At 33.3% G+C, this 15,226-nt stretch overlaps 1 protein-coding gene across 4 annotated transcripts in view; it reads right to left on the minus strand.

Moving 5' to 3' along the window:
* Positions 1–15,226, minus strand: part of LOC111602239 (beta-1,4-glucuronyltransferase 1) — a 75,873-nt gene that overhangs the window by 32,163 nt on the left and 28,484 nt on the right. For 2 of the 4 annotated variants that reach the window (XM_023319226.2, XM_023319229.2), the window contains exon 3: positions 2,508–2,527. The exons of the other annotated variants lie outside the window; for them this stretch is intronic. The gene's annotated coding sequence lies outside the window, so the exon portion shown is untranslated. The remainder of the gene's footprint in view (positions 1–2,507; positions 2,528–15,226) is intronic. 4 annotated transcript variants of the gene reach the window in all.

Consider the following 15,226-nt stretch of genomic DNA (forward strand, 5'->3'; position numbering starts at 1 on the left):
GCTCACATCTAGCATAATTAATGTGAACATACCGAAAGAGAGTGCGAAAGAGAGAATGTATATGAAACAGACAGAGTAACTGGACAGCCTATAGAGAAGGTGCATTCGATACTTGCACTAAACAGCAATTGGTTTTGCATGCCAAAGTGTTTCAGCTCAAGCAACTGTTTGCTCAGCAAACACTACGCACAAGTGGGGCAAAGTCGACAAACTAAAACTCTACACGAAGTGCAAAGTTTTGAGTATTATTAATAGCTATGTTTAAAGTCTATTTAATAACAAATATTGTCTATCTAAAAGTATTAAATTGATAAAATAACTATGTGTATCCATATATTAAATTACAAACATTTCTTTAAAAATATTGTAATTCTTACACAAATTTATGAAAATACAGAAATTATTTTTAAAAATTATAAAATATATATAATTAAAAAAATATTAAATACAAAGTTTACATACATATATGCAATACATTTAAATGAAAAGAAACAAAAGTTATTTTTAATTTGTACCAAGAAAATAAAAAAGTCTAATAATAAGAAAGTTAAAAAAATATTTCAAATATGTAAATAATTTAAAAACTATTAAGTATTAATTTTGAATATTTAAAAAAATAAATTTAAATTAAAAGAACTCTAATTTTATATTTATAAATAATTTTGAACATGTACTATTACAAAATATGAAAAATAAATTTAGAAAAATGTGTTTTTGATCTTAATGAAAAATAAAAAAAAAAGGTTATCCTTAAAATTAATTTATATTTACATAATATCATAATCATTTCACTTATATATTTGTTTATATAGATATATATAATATATATATTCTTATCATTTTATATTTTTTTTTATTTTTAAAAATTAATTTAAATTGCTATAGCTCTGCAGCGTATTAGAAAGTCGTCTAAAGCTAACAAAAAAGGCTAAAAGCACTTGCCATTCGCACGTTCTGCGCAGAAACTCATTTGCAATCGACACCCATCAGCAGTCGGTTGCAGTTGCAGTTGCAATTCAGAGAGAGAGAAAGAGAGAGTGAGAGTGAAAGAGAGGTGTGAAACAATGCTGGTTGCTGCTGGCAATAAACATCAGATGCAGAAACGGAGGCATAGCCAGCTCTGCCTGCTGTCGAAGAAAACGTGTGCCAGAAAATGTCACTCTCATTTAAGCGACATGGAAGTGAGTGTGTGGGGCAAGGTTGTGGTAGCGGGGAGCAAAGCGAAACCAGGCTGTTGGCCAGTTGCTGGTTGCTGGTTGCTGCTACATGTGGCACTCATTTGCGGACGAATGTCAACGTACCGCTAATTAAGGTTAATCAAAATGACAATTTGAACGGAGCTCTAAACAAAATGAATGGTCATAAAGTGCAAGCGATCCAACGCCCGCGAGACATTGATTAACGAGGTCGTCAACCAAATGCGGCACCAGATGAGATTTGGCCCAACGGCACGCTAGCCAAACTTGTACAAACACATAAACTAATTATGTGCCCAAATACTAACAAAATACATAGTATATACTATTTACTGTATACACATGTATGAGTGTGTGTTTGTGTGCTGTTAGTTATGAACAACTTGACTTGCCTTTTGCGGCATTGCTTTATTTGCATAGTGTGTGGAGGTGCAGCAGGCGTAAGACTAGCAGAAGCGGGAGGACTTTACCACATGCTGCCTGTCAAACTGTCGGCGCTTGAAGTTTTTGCATGCAGAGTTACGCACGTCGCCATGCAGCCGCCTGATACCCTCGCAGCCAATCTGCGCCTTTCACATAAATCAAAGCGGCTCGCATTGTCAGCACTAAATGAGTCATTTACTTTTTTCTTATACCCTATATTCAGTGAAAATGGGGAGGTTTTTATGTCAAATAAATAAAAAAAATAAATAAGTATATTTGTTAAGGAGTGAAGAACGCATTTTCAATTTAGAAATCTTTTACATTTATATATTTCAGATCAGTTCACACAATGAGATCCAGTTGTCTGTGTGTAGAAATTGTATGATTTCCTATTTTATGTGCACTCAAAAATTCTTTCAATATTCGTTCATATATATATTGTAAAATTTGAATATTTTGAAACAATTTAAAAAAAGTCTAAATAATTGAAGAAATTTATTTATAGTTGCTCAATGGCATTCGAATAAAAATATTTCCAAGATTTTGGGTGCGTATCTTCCTTTCTCATTAAATGTAAATTCCTTTAGATTAAAATTTAATTAACTCTAATTTGTATATAAACAACAGAATATTTGCAAGTCGTCTAAGCCCTCACAAACTCCGTCCTGTTTTATGTTTCTGGGCCCGCACGGCATTGTCTTTGAAGTTTCAAATGAAAATCAAATAATGCGCTGCCTAATTCCTAATTAGTGCCTAGTCGCATAGCTACGGGCCTTTTGAGTTTAACGCAAAATTTGAGACAATTAAATACACCACTTTGAACAGATTTGCGATTTCCACGAACAGAGCTCTTATTACAATCACAGTTCAAATATTCCATCAACTCACCTGAATTGGTTTGCAAGTAGCTAAAAAATAAAAAGAGAGAATGAATAAATCAAATTAGATTTAATGGTTTGCCAGAAGTAAATTTTATTTTTATAGTCTATCAGCAATCATTCACAAAATATTTAATACCTAGCAGAGCATGTCTTTTCTTAGTCAAGTTAATTCAGACTTTAGTCTCCTTGGTGCTATGCCGATTAGCATTTATTTTAACATATTTTCTTGTGTAATCTTGCACAGTTTTAAGTCGAATATGTTGAATTGTCTAAGTGTATTATATAGTGGACAGACCAGCCTTACTTAGACAGACGAGCCATCGACACTAAAGAAACATTTCTTTTACTTTTTAAGAATCCTCTTTAATACGACACCGCCTTTAGTATCTTTTCTTTCGACCTGTGTTAACCAAGTTGCTTACTTAAGACTCCCATTTCATCTTTGAAATAAAAGGAACTTTAATATTCTTGTTTAATAATAAAAAAAACTTCGTATCCTTGAAGAAATCTCACACTAGGCACCTAAGCAGACCAGAATGCCACCAAAAATGACTTTGCTACCAACACAATATGCAGGAGACTAAAACGATTGCACCCTGTAGACCGACCCTTCAGGGCGATCTAAAATTAAATTACTAACTGCATATTTACTAAAATTTACCACTTATCCAGCAGCAGCACTTCAAGTTATTATGAAGCAAAATTTAAGAATAAACACAAAATTCTTTACAAAAATATGCCATGACTCGAGGTGTTAACATAACCTAAGTAATTTACATGAGTAAAGTAGCTAATTCAAGTAAAATTAATTTAAGTAAAAATTTATTTTAGCTTAAAATTAACATTTTAAGCTTTTACTGCTTTTCGAGCTACACTTTTGTCATATTATTCTTATTGAATTATTATCTAGCATTAAGTTATCTCCTAACCCGTTCGCTCTCTCCCTAAAATATATAAAATTTTCATACTAAGTCATAAACATAAGTTTTAAATGATTTTAATTTCATGCCACACTCTAAAAAATGATATTTTAGAATAATAATTATTATTTTTCATTTTCAATTTAATATAATCATTAATCTCCAAACAACACTAAGCCCTATTTTCGCCAGACTTCCACATAGCCTGCCCTCTTGCCACACCTAGCAGAGCATTTAGATAATGTCTAAAACGCTTAGTGTCTTGTCATTATCATTAATCTATTACCGTAAACATTATTTCTATGCTATGTAATCCTTGATAAATGATTCCACAGGGTAAGCGCAACACTTGCATATTTCTTGCTCCCTTTTTTCACTTTTGCGTTTTTCGTTTCACGCTTCGCTCATTTGTTCGCCTTGGGCTACCTTTAACTATTTTTTTGCACACGCTGCACATTTTCTTCTCCACTTCTTGGGGTAACTAAGGCGCAAGAGTGTCCTTTGGGCATCATTTATGCAGGCACTCATCTCGCTCTTTTCTTTCTCTTTCAGCACATTAATTTTTGAACAGTGCAAATGCGACTAAAAACGCACACTTTGAAGTTTGCCTTCGTGCACTTTGTTCAAAGTGCAGTGTGCGTGGATTGCTGAACTTCATGCCACATCACAGGACTCTGTGTGCGACAACTAAATGGGAAAATGCGTAAAAAAGAACAGATGCAAACTGCAATCTGCAAGCTGTTGTTAAATAAAAGTTGCCAAGGCAAGCGATTTGAATAGCGAATAAACTATTTGACGTTGCATAAAATATAATGCAATTTCTTATCAGTTGTTATTATGGAATATAATTACAATTATGTAGAGAATTTACTTTTAAATACGTAGAAAATATAATTAAGAATTACTAACATAACATGCACAATAGAAACATAATTTGAATAGAAGAAGTTTAGAAGTCTAAGCATCGATGGCTCTGACAAGTTGAAATATCAGTCGTCTAGAAAGAGTACTTCTTGATGACCAGAGGTTAGTGCTTAGGTATCATATTTAATATAATACTATCACAATTTATCTATATATATATTATATATAGAACTACTGAAGGGTTGAAGTACAACTACAAGTATTCAGCATATGCTAAATGTTGAGCTCAACAGCTGCTTTCAAAAAAAGATCGTAGGTTGTGTAGGCAATATTTCTACTATATGCATGTCTTTAGCGAGCTCTCAGAATTTCATTCAGAAAGTCCATCAAGAAAAAAATTTATTTAGAATCGTGGAGTAGTAAGTAAAATTGCAGCAGTGCAGCAAGGTTTAAGGTATCTCCTAGTCGAGCAGTCTTTACTAGAGCACTCTTACTTGTTATATATAACATTTTACTCCCCATTTTATTAAGGTCATTAAATTTGGTGTTATTCAACAAATCTGTTACCATAAATCTAATGTTAAGTCCATAAAGGTATAGAAATAAATATATATGTAAATACATTTAATTCAAATTTAGATATTCTTCAGTCTGCTGGAGCTTCCTTAGAATAATATTATATTAAAATAAGCTCTGTTTTAAAAAGGATTCACTTAAGTATCTGTTGCTTTTTCAACAACTGCCTGTTTCTAAATAAACACACACATATTTATTTCTAAGAGACCAACAGTCGTCTTGCACTTACACACACTAAATTGCTTTAATATCTTTGAGACTTCCATGACAGCTTAAAATAATTTAAACTTTTTTTTTGTTTATCCAACCATCGACTGTCTAGCGAAATACCAAAAATTTCCGTGCCTGTCAATATAAATAAAGCTTATACTAAATACATCCGCAAAGCATTTTGCTTCGATCCAACAGAAAACTACGCCAAAATGCAGCAGTAAAAGAAAACTGAAAAAAAATATATGAGAAGATACGAAAAACTAAAATAGGTATAAATAAAAAAAAAAATATATATATATATATATATAGCAAATAAAAGGAAAGACAACCTGCGCATCGCAGCTCTACTCTGACGACAGATGGGGGCGCATTATTTTCGATGTCACTGTAGACGTTGTTGCTGTTGTTGTTGCTATGGTTGTTGCTGTGGTTATTGTTGTTGCCGCCTGATGCGGAAGTTTTTAAATTGTGCAGCAATTTCATTCATTCATGAGCATTTTCTTATACAAGCAAAAGTTGAGCGCTCTGTGACCGACATAGTCACAATCTCAGTTTTCAGCCTCAGCCTCAGTCTCAGTCCTTAGCCAGCTGCCAGCCTCAAAGTCCCCAATGCGTTGGCAGCAACAGCAGCGGCAGCAGCACCAGCAGCAGCAGTTGCTCCTCACTGTTACGGCTACCACTTGACTTCTCAAGTGGCGGAGTGTGCGCTGTACGGCGTAGGTACTGGGGGCACGGCTCAGCGAATGCCGGGCAGAGCAAACAAAGTCATTTGTTTTGGATATATGGTAGATGGCTGCGACTACGGGTCGGTTGGGTCAAGAGCAATAATGTTGAATAATACGATTTTCTTTGCTATGACAGCGGGTGAACTATAAGTATGCATGTGTGTGAGTGTGTGCAGCTGGGCGTGGCAGCATTGTGTGTGCTTGAGCATGGCAAATGCAGCTTGAGACCTCACCATTAGAAACACCTTAAGCACAAGCTAAACACTTTGCTAAATTGTATTAAATATCTTTTTATAAATCACAGATTTACAAGGTATAATTACATAGTAAACTCGAGTCAGTTGCAGTTGCTTATTTATTTAACCAATGCTTAGCTCAAAAGTGGACTAAGTCAAAGATCCTTAAGGTATCTAAGCTAAACGTAGATGTTGCAGCTAAACCTAGAACTAGGCCAAAGCTATGGAACACGTACACAAAGTTTGTGCGGAGCCTGATTTGCCTAAATATAAATATTTCAAAATCAAATAAAAATAAAAAAATATATATTTTTATTTTCTTTTATTTTTTTTAACAATTTAATTTTATATATTTTGAATATTATATATTTTTGAAAATTATATAAATCATTTAATATATTAAATACACAATTTTTAGCCATTAAGCATTGTTTGTTCAACTCATTTATGTATATATATTTTGAAGATATTCAATTTATTTATTCAGTTCAAATACTTAAAGACCTGCTATAACAATAAAAGTTCTAGAGTACTAATAGGAAACTGATTTTTTTATTGATTTATAAGCTTAACACTTTGGCAAAGAAATCTTAAGTACATATATGAAAGTGTGAGTCGCTGACTTTAAAAGCTGCGAAACAGCTAAGCAAACACATCACATAACCTATATACTCTACTCACATAATGAAGTAGTATACGCACATCTAGACAACTTGCTTAAATAAGAATTCTTCGAAGTTAAAAGCTAGAAAATTGCTTTGAAAATAATTTATCAAATGTTGAAGGAAATCAACTATATATATATATTATATATAGTATGTATATGTAAATTTGATATATTATAAAGTTTTTTATATAAAATTCCTATTTGACAACTGTCAGCTGGTGTTAAAAAATTTTCTTTTAAAAGCTGCTCTTCATGCAAGCACTCTGCACAACTTGTTTATGCAATTCACACGAACTGAGCTACGGTTCACCCAGAGGACAGCAGCTAAAGCGGCAACTGCCTGAGAATAAATGCCAAATGCGACAGCCAAAATAAAAAGCAAAACTGCAATAGCCTTCAACGCACGCATAAACAACTCTCTAATAAACAGAGACAGAGATAGAGACAGAGATAGTGACAGAGATGGAGCGAGAGAGCGAGTAGTACAAAGTGAGGGACAGAGATGCGCTCATTAAATATTTAAAACTCTTGTAGCGTTAAAAACAAACGGCACAGTACAACACAAAATATAAATAAGCCAACACACACACACACACATATACACAAAAGACAGCGCAAGGCACAAAAAAAGTTTTGCATTTGGCCAAAAAGGAAGTTTCTGTGTGCATGCCATGGAATTTTAAGCCACAAAAAAGCAAGCCTCAAGGACCTGCGCAAAAGGGGCGTGGCTGTGCTGTTCGCTGCTTATAAATAAGCTGCTGCTCATGTGTGTGTGCGTGTGTGGGGGTGTTTATGGCAACGTATGCAATTTAATTAGGACTAAACTAAATTAATGGCCACGGTATTTGTAACCCCCCAAAAAACAACTACAAAAGGGTTTTTTTCGGCTCCTCTGCGACCACAGCTCGGCACAGTTGAGGTCCTTTGACAGCGAACAAATGTGTGCGGCGGCATGTTGTTAAAAATTTTGGCAAAGCTCTCGACGTCTATTAGCGACAACCACACACACACACACACGTGTAAGGAGCTACGCAAGGAAGTGTGCTACATGGGGCGTTTATCTCTCCGGCTCCTTGCCCTCTGCGCTGCGTGTGTGTGGGCAGGAAGTGCTCATTGAAAGTATTTTACTTTGCCGGTTATGTCATGTGTAGAAAAGTGTGTGCGAAATTTTGTCACAGTCCCCCAAAAAAGTATGCTACCGTTTGTGCGGCAAGTGGGCGCAGCATGTGCAGACTGCTTGTTATGGGTAGTTACTGCTTGTTCACAGGATTTGCGCACAGCGTGTCAAAGGCAAGAAAATGCCAAAAAAAAAACTCAGGTGAGATGAAAACACAAATTGGCGCTTGTTTTCATTACCATTTGCACAGGTAATCAAATTTGAATTTATATTCAAAATCTATTCTCACGTGTAATTAAATGAAATCAAATTTAAAAAAGTTTAAAATGTTTTGATTCCAAATCTGAAAACAGAAAGGCAAATATCATGTCAAGGTTTCAAGATAATGGGATTTATTTGAAGTCTGATATTTGATTACTAAATTGTTTATTAATATTAGAACACATTTGTTTAGCTTCTATCAAATACTAAATTGTTTATTAATATTAGAACACATTTGTTTAGCTTCTATCAAATACAAATGTCTCACTTCACTTTTGGCTATAAATTCTTTATCAAAATTTCAAATAGTCTATGAAACAGTTAAAAGAGACTCAATAGTTCATTTTTATTTATAAACTATTTACCAAACAAAAAGATAAATCAAGTTGCAATATTCTTATTTACTGTTATTTCCACTTCACATTTTATTTATTGTAGCTGAGCAGGAAAATCAAATCAATTCAAGAATTGGCAAAAAATTAGCTTGGAGAGAATTATGTAGACAAATAAAATGTGATTTATCCATAGATGTAAAAGGTGAAATAATATTTTTCAAGGAAAATATATGAGAAACCAATACGGCTGAAGTTGGGAGTGCACGACTGCGAAATACCTTGAGCGACATGCATAAACAACAAAATACTAGCGCAATAACTAGTCTCAATTGATGCATTCATACGTTCTCGTGATAAAAAATCGATGTATTTTCAGGTGTCGATCACGCCTCCTTCTACAGGGTATTTTATTGGCGTCGTTTTTGGTAAAGAACAAAATTTTGGTGTGATGAATATTCAAAGTTTTAAACTAAATCGCATATATGAAAAGAATTATCTCAATTAAATATTTATATGAGAATAAAATTGAAAATATATTTAAATAATTAAACAATATTCAATTTAAATAATTACTTCAATACACTTTATCTTATTTTACAGATAACATATTTACTTTTACTTGGAAAAGAAGTCAAGGAAAAAGGTTCAATTTTATTGAGGTCTTTGCTAAAGATATTATAATAGATTGGAATTTACTAAGATATTTTTTAAAATTATTATTTATTAAAAACTTGTTTGTTTTTCTGTTTAAATTGCAAAATATTTGTTCATTATAAATTATGCAAATAAAAATTGCACAAATATTTTATTAAATTTTATTTTACTGTGCTATAAAAATAAATATATTCTTCTTTGCAGAAGATGAATTTTATGAAATTTTAAATAAAATTATTCAGTCAAACACAATTTATTTTTGCTCACACTGCTAATTTAGTTATATAAATAACAATGCATATATAATAGCTACATTAAAGTATTAAAAGCACATTGCACGTAATGTCTATAGCAATTGTAACAAAATGTGCGTTGAACTGAATAATTATTAATAAACTTTATAGATATTTTAATGTTGTCAATGAGGCGTAATTAAATGTTCATTTTTAAAATGCGCTCATTGTGGCAGCTTGATAATGGAAATTGGGCTGGGCTGGCTTTGAGGTACATTGGATGGGTTTGGTTGGGTATAATAAAGCAGATTACTTATTGTATGTTGTGCATACAAACCCACACACAGACATGCACACACACACATGGCAATTTAAAAGGCCACATCCCAAAAAACGACGCAACGTTTGAAGTAAATGTTATTAAATGTTATTCATACGATGTGTGAGGGCGCAACCTCGTTGGGCTTACAGTCATTTCCTGTTCCTGCGGTGCTTAAATTTTATCAGCATATGCGAGTTAGCGAATTTAATGAAATTGTTGGCACACAAAAACTGACAGCTGCGCAGCTAAGCTAATGCGGCAATTAAGCATAAGCGAAAGTCGACATCACAAGCAAATTCTGAAAAGCCTAAAAATGCAGAAGAATACAGGACTGACTCTAATGTATATATGACTCTCTCTTTATACTCTCGATTAAAGCAAAGAACTGCTATATATTCTTTATATACATATTCATCCATCATGTCTTACCTAATTCCTAATCAGATGTGAGTACCTCTCCAGTCACCTTATTAGATTGTTCAATTATCATTATTAGATTGAAATTTAATACGCAATTAACTGAAATGTTGTTGGCTTTATATAAAAATTAGTAAATGTAAACCAACAGTAAATAAGAAAAAAAAAACTATTTTCATTTGTATTTAGTTTCAATTAGCAATGCAATTAGTAAATGTAAACATTTGATTTTTAATAGATATAATCTAAAATCATCTTAATTAGAAAGAAAAAATATATTAATTGAAAATATAATTTGGCTAAATTAATATTTAAATAAGCTAAGCGGAAAAGTAAATATTTGCATTTGTGTTTGATATGAAAAACATCAATTAATTAAAACGAATTTTTATTATTTTTCTTTTGCAAAACATGGTTTGCAAAAATTGTATTATAAATAACCAGATTAATATTACTATTTAATTTAAAAAAATTATTAAGTGAAATATCTTTTAGCTTTCAAGTTTTTATTTAAATATAGTTGTTGTTACTCAAAAATAAAATAAACAGAATAAACTGAAAAATATCTCTTCGTATACCTTGAAGATATGATAAATTGTAACATAGAAGTTACAATTTTTTAAAAATATAATTAATGGATATAATATGGTATAGTCACATACAGAGAGAGTCAAAAGCAATGGCCGAATCGCTCTAGTCTTCGCCCACTATATGTGTGTTCGTATGCTTAAAAGCATTGATCTCGAAACCTACATGAGCTATAAATTTGTAAACCAAATAATTATTTTTAGTATTCAGAAACATAGAGTACTTCACTTTTAGCTCATCTTCCGATTATCGCAGAGCATCTGTTGGTCTGGCACATCCGCCTGAAGCACTCTTACTCAAATTAACTACATAATATATTTAATGAGAGGTAAAAATCAATTAAAATCGAGTGAAATTTATAAATCATTAAATTTCAAACCAATTGAATTACGCAGCCAGACAAAGTGGACGAAATTTCGCATTCGCTTGACGTTTTAAATTTTATGCCAGTCGCTGGAGTGTGAAAACTGAACGTTTATAATTTATGCATGATAATTAAACTTAAAATAATAAATGAACACATGCGAGCTAAATGGATGTTTTGTTGCCCAAGGGTCAAACAATCAACGGGCTTGTCACAAGATAAATTGAAGGACGCTCACTGTCAGGGTAGAGGAGACAGGGGACAGGGGACAGGGGCAGGGACAGGCTGGGACATATGTAATGGAATGTTCTAACAGTTTCGGTTGGTTTGTCATTTCAGCCTGCATTTCATTTCGTTTATATTGCGCAAATATTTAACATGGAATTACATGAATATTTCAAGTCACTCCCTTGGGTTATATTTTTTGGAAATGGGTAATGCGATCTATATGCGTGAGTGTCGGACATAAATTTGTAGCTTAATATATGTAAACATATGTTTGTGTGTGGCCCCTAACAAATCAAGAGTAAGAAACAAAATATTGCGAAATATATACGAAATACATCATCAAGTATTCTCATGAAAATCATTTTACACTTCATACTTTTGAAGTCCTAGTTCCAGAATATGCAAAAAAAAAATACTATAAATTTCTAAAAAGGTGAAAAGTGTAAAAATGTTGATTGAGTTGCTGAATGAAAATTTAATGACTTTTACTTTAGCGCCGTGCTACGCAGCATGGTTTGGGAAACTTTTTCACTTTATATTTATTGTTCAATATTAGTGTCGAGAGCAGCAATCCACGTTTATCCCTTCAATTTAAGGGCGGCAGTTAGCCAAATAGATTTCGATTTGCTAAGAGATTGTAGTAATTCGTGCCGTTTTTCACCATCGTCTTCACATCCTTGTTATGTTCCCACAGCATATGGACTTTGATCAGTCTAAGCTGGCGCTCACTCGAAATTGATTATTGCTTAAATCGTGTGCTTTAACAGCTCTGCAAATTGTTTAAAATTTGTGAATATACATATGTACATATAGAGTCACAGTTGGCATAATTGGAAAATCCAATTAACGAATTACGAATACTATGAACTTATTGGCATTAACTCAACAACAATTAATAATTTTCATATAATTATACTATTTTTTATATTTTAAAATTTCGCTTTTGAATCCCTAAAATTAGTCGTTTTTAATTCAGTCTAATACTCTCTTAAGTCCAAAATCCGTCATCAATTTTGTGAACTGCAAATAAAATGAAGTGCGAAAGTTACAGTCGGGAGTAAACGACTTTATAATACTGGCTTAGAAACAGTTGGTTTTTTTTTCTTAATTCCATATTCGAATAGAAGATCTGTAGATATAACCTAGTGTTTATATAATATTAATTAAAATAGCATTCCCTGGTTTCAAGTCTGCACAAGACCAATATACTCTATTCACCTCGCTAACGAGCATAAAAAATTTTTGCCGCCAGCTTTATACGCATCACTGAGCAATTGCCATGAAAAAAGGGAAATTCTGTGAGCAGCCACTCAGCATGCAAATACGTATGCACATGTATGCATAGCAGCACATATAGAATAATAAAATATTTTTTTCAAAATGCAAAAAGGATTAACATTCATATGTGCATGTCGAAAAATTAAAAACAAACAAGTAAGAAATCATGAACAAAAGTGAAAATTTGCGAGGCAAAACGCAGCAGCAAATAGCAAAATATTTCTGAATGCACAAAGAGTTGATATATTTTTAATGGATATACCTTTAACATAGAAGACTAAAAATAATACATAATGACCTTAAATTTTGTATATAGAGACAAACACCTGCAATCAAGAAAGCTCTTAAAATATTCTTTAACAAAAAAATAAATCTTTAAAATTATACGGGCTCTGCTATGTGAACCTCTACTTAGTAGTACAACACTTATATTATATTATGTTACATTTATGTATATATTAAATTAAGCCCTTCTTTAGTAAACGCTTCCAATCTATGTCACAATCAACTCATAATAAGTTTCTCTAGTTCTGCTGCTCTCTATATTCCATCAGCTTTAACACGTTTTTATGGACAGCAGCTGCTGCTGTTGGTTTTATGTTTATTGTTATTGTTGTTGTTGGTCGACTAGCTAAACTTTTGGCTCATGTCCTTGCTGCTGTTGCTGTTGTTGTTATTATTATTTTTGCATTCGTGAACAAGTCGGAATAACAAACTTTGCCATGTCATAAACACAAACGAGGCGTGTGCGACAGTTTCTCAGAGATAGCACCAATAATAACAACAACAACAACAACAGCAGCAACAACAATCAGCAACTTAATCAAGCCTACAGTGCCTAGGTGTCCCCATAAATTCAGGTGTAATCATGTGTAAATCCTTAAAGTTTATTTTCTGCACTTTTCTCTAGAAGTTCAGCCTTTTGTTCATCAACTTCGCTTTTCTATACAAAATAAAAGCACGGAAAGTCGATGGCTATAAAAATACGTATATCCGTTAGAAAGAGGCGAGTGGGGCCATGACTGCTAACGGAAAGTGCGTATTAAGGCATTGATTAGAAAATATGATTGACCTTTTTGTGTAGCGTCAAATAGGTGAGAAAATCGGAAAATGTAATTTCACAGAATTTAGGCGCCTTTCGATAAAATATTAAATGTTTTGTGTGAAGATAGAGGCAGAGCTAAATATGGATTAAGTTTAATAAGAAATAAGAAATATGAAGTAAGAAATAAGAAATAAGAAATTAGAAATAAGAATTAAGAATTAAGAAATAAGAAATAAGAAATAAGAAATAAGAAATAAGAATAGAAATAGAATAAGAAATAAGAAATAAGAATATAAGAAATAAGAAATAAGAAATAAGAAATAAGAAATAAGAAATAGAAATAAAATAAGAAATAAGAAATAAGAATTAAGAATTAAGAAATAGAAATAAGAAATAAGAAATAAGAAATAAGAAATAAGAAATAAGAAATAAGAAATAAGAAAATAAGAAATAAGAATAATAAGAATAAGAAATAAGAAATAAGAAATAAGAAATAAGAAATAAGAAATAAGAAATAAGAAATAAGAAATAAGAAATAAGAAATAAATAAGAGAAATAAGAATAAGAATAAGAAATAAGGAAAATAAGAAATAAGAAATAAGAAATAAGAATAAGAATAAGAAATAAGAAATAAGAAATAAGAAATAAGAAATAACGAAATAAGAAATAAGAAATAAGCAAATAAGAAATAAGAAATAAGAAATAAGAAATAAGAAATAAGAAAAAGAATAAGACATAAGAATAAGAATATAAGTGAATAAGAAATAAGAAATAAGAATAGAATAAGAATGAATAAGAACTAAAGAAATTAAGAAATAAGAAATAAGAAATAAGAATAAGAATAAGAAAGAAGAAATAAGAAATAAGAAATAAGAACTAAAGAAAATAAGAAATAAGAAATAAGAAAATAAGAAATAGAAATAAGAGAACTAAGAAATACGCCCTCCGCCCTCCGCCCTCCGCCCTCCGCCCTCCGCCCTCCGCCCTCCGCCCTCCGCCCTCCGCCCTCCGCCCTCCGCCCTCCGCCCTCCGCCCTCCGCCCTCCGCCCTCCGCCCTCCGCCCTCCGCCCTCCGCCCTCCGCCCTCCGCCCTCCGCCCTCCGCCCTCCGCCCTCCGCCCTCCGCCCTCCGCCCTCCGCCCTCCGCCCTCCGCCCTCCGCCCTCCGCCCTCCGCCCTCCGCCCTCCGCCCTCCGCCCTCCGCCCTCCGCCCTCCGCCCTCCGCCCTCCGCCCTCCGCCCTCCGCCCTCCGCCCTCCGCCCTCCGCCCTCCGCCCTCCGCCCTCCGCCCTCCGCCCTCCGCCCTCCGCCCTCCGCCCTCCGCCCTCCGCCCTCCGCCCTCCGCCCTCCGCCCTCCGCCCTCCGCTCCGCCCTCCGCCCTCCGCCCTCCGCCCTCCGCCCTCCGCCCTCCGCCCTCCGCCCTCCGCCCTCCGCCCTCCGCCCAGAAATAAGAAATAAGAAATAAGAAATAAGAAATAAGAATAAGAAATAAGAAATAAGAAATAAGAAATAAGAAATAAGAAATAAGAATAAGAAATAAGAAATAAGAAATAAGAAATAAGAAATAAGAAATAAGAAATAAGAAATAAGAAATAAGAAATAAGAAATAAGAAATAAGAAATAAGAAATAAGAAATAAGAAATAAGAAATAAGAAATAAGAAATAAGAAATAAGAAATAAGAAATAA

The sequence above is a fragment of the Drosophila hydei genome, unplaced genomic scaffold, assembly GCF_003285905.1.
Source record: "Drosophila hydei strain 15085-1641.00,03,60 unplaced genomic scaffold, DhydRS2 tig00000149-arrow-pilon, whole genome shotgun sequence".
NCBI lineage: Eukaryota > Metazoa > Arthropoda > Insecta > Diptera > Drosophilidae > Drosophila > Drosophila hydei.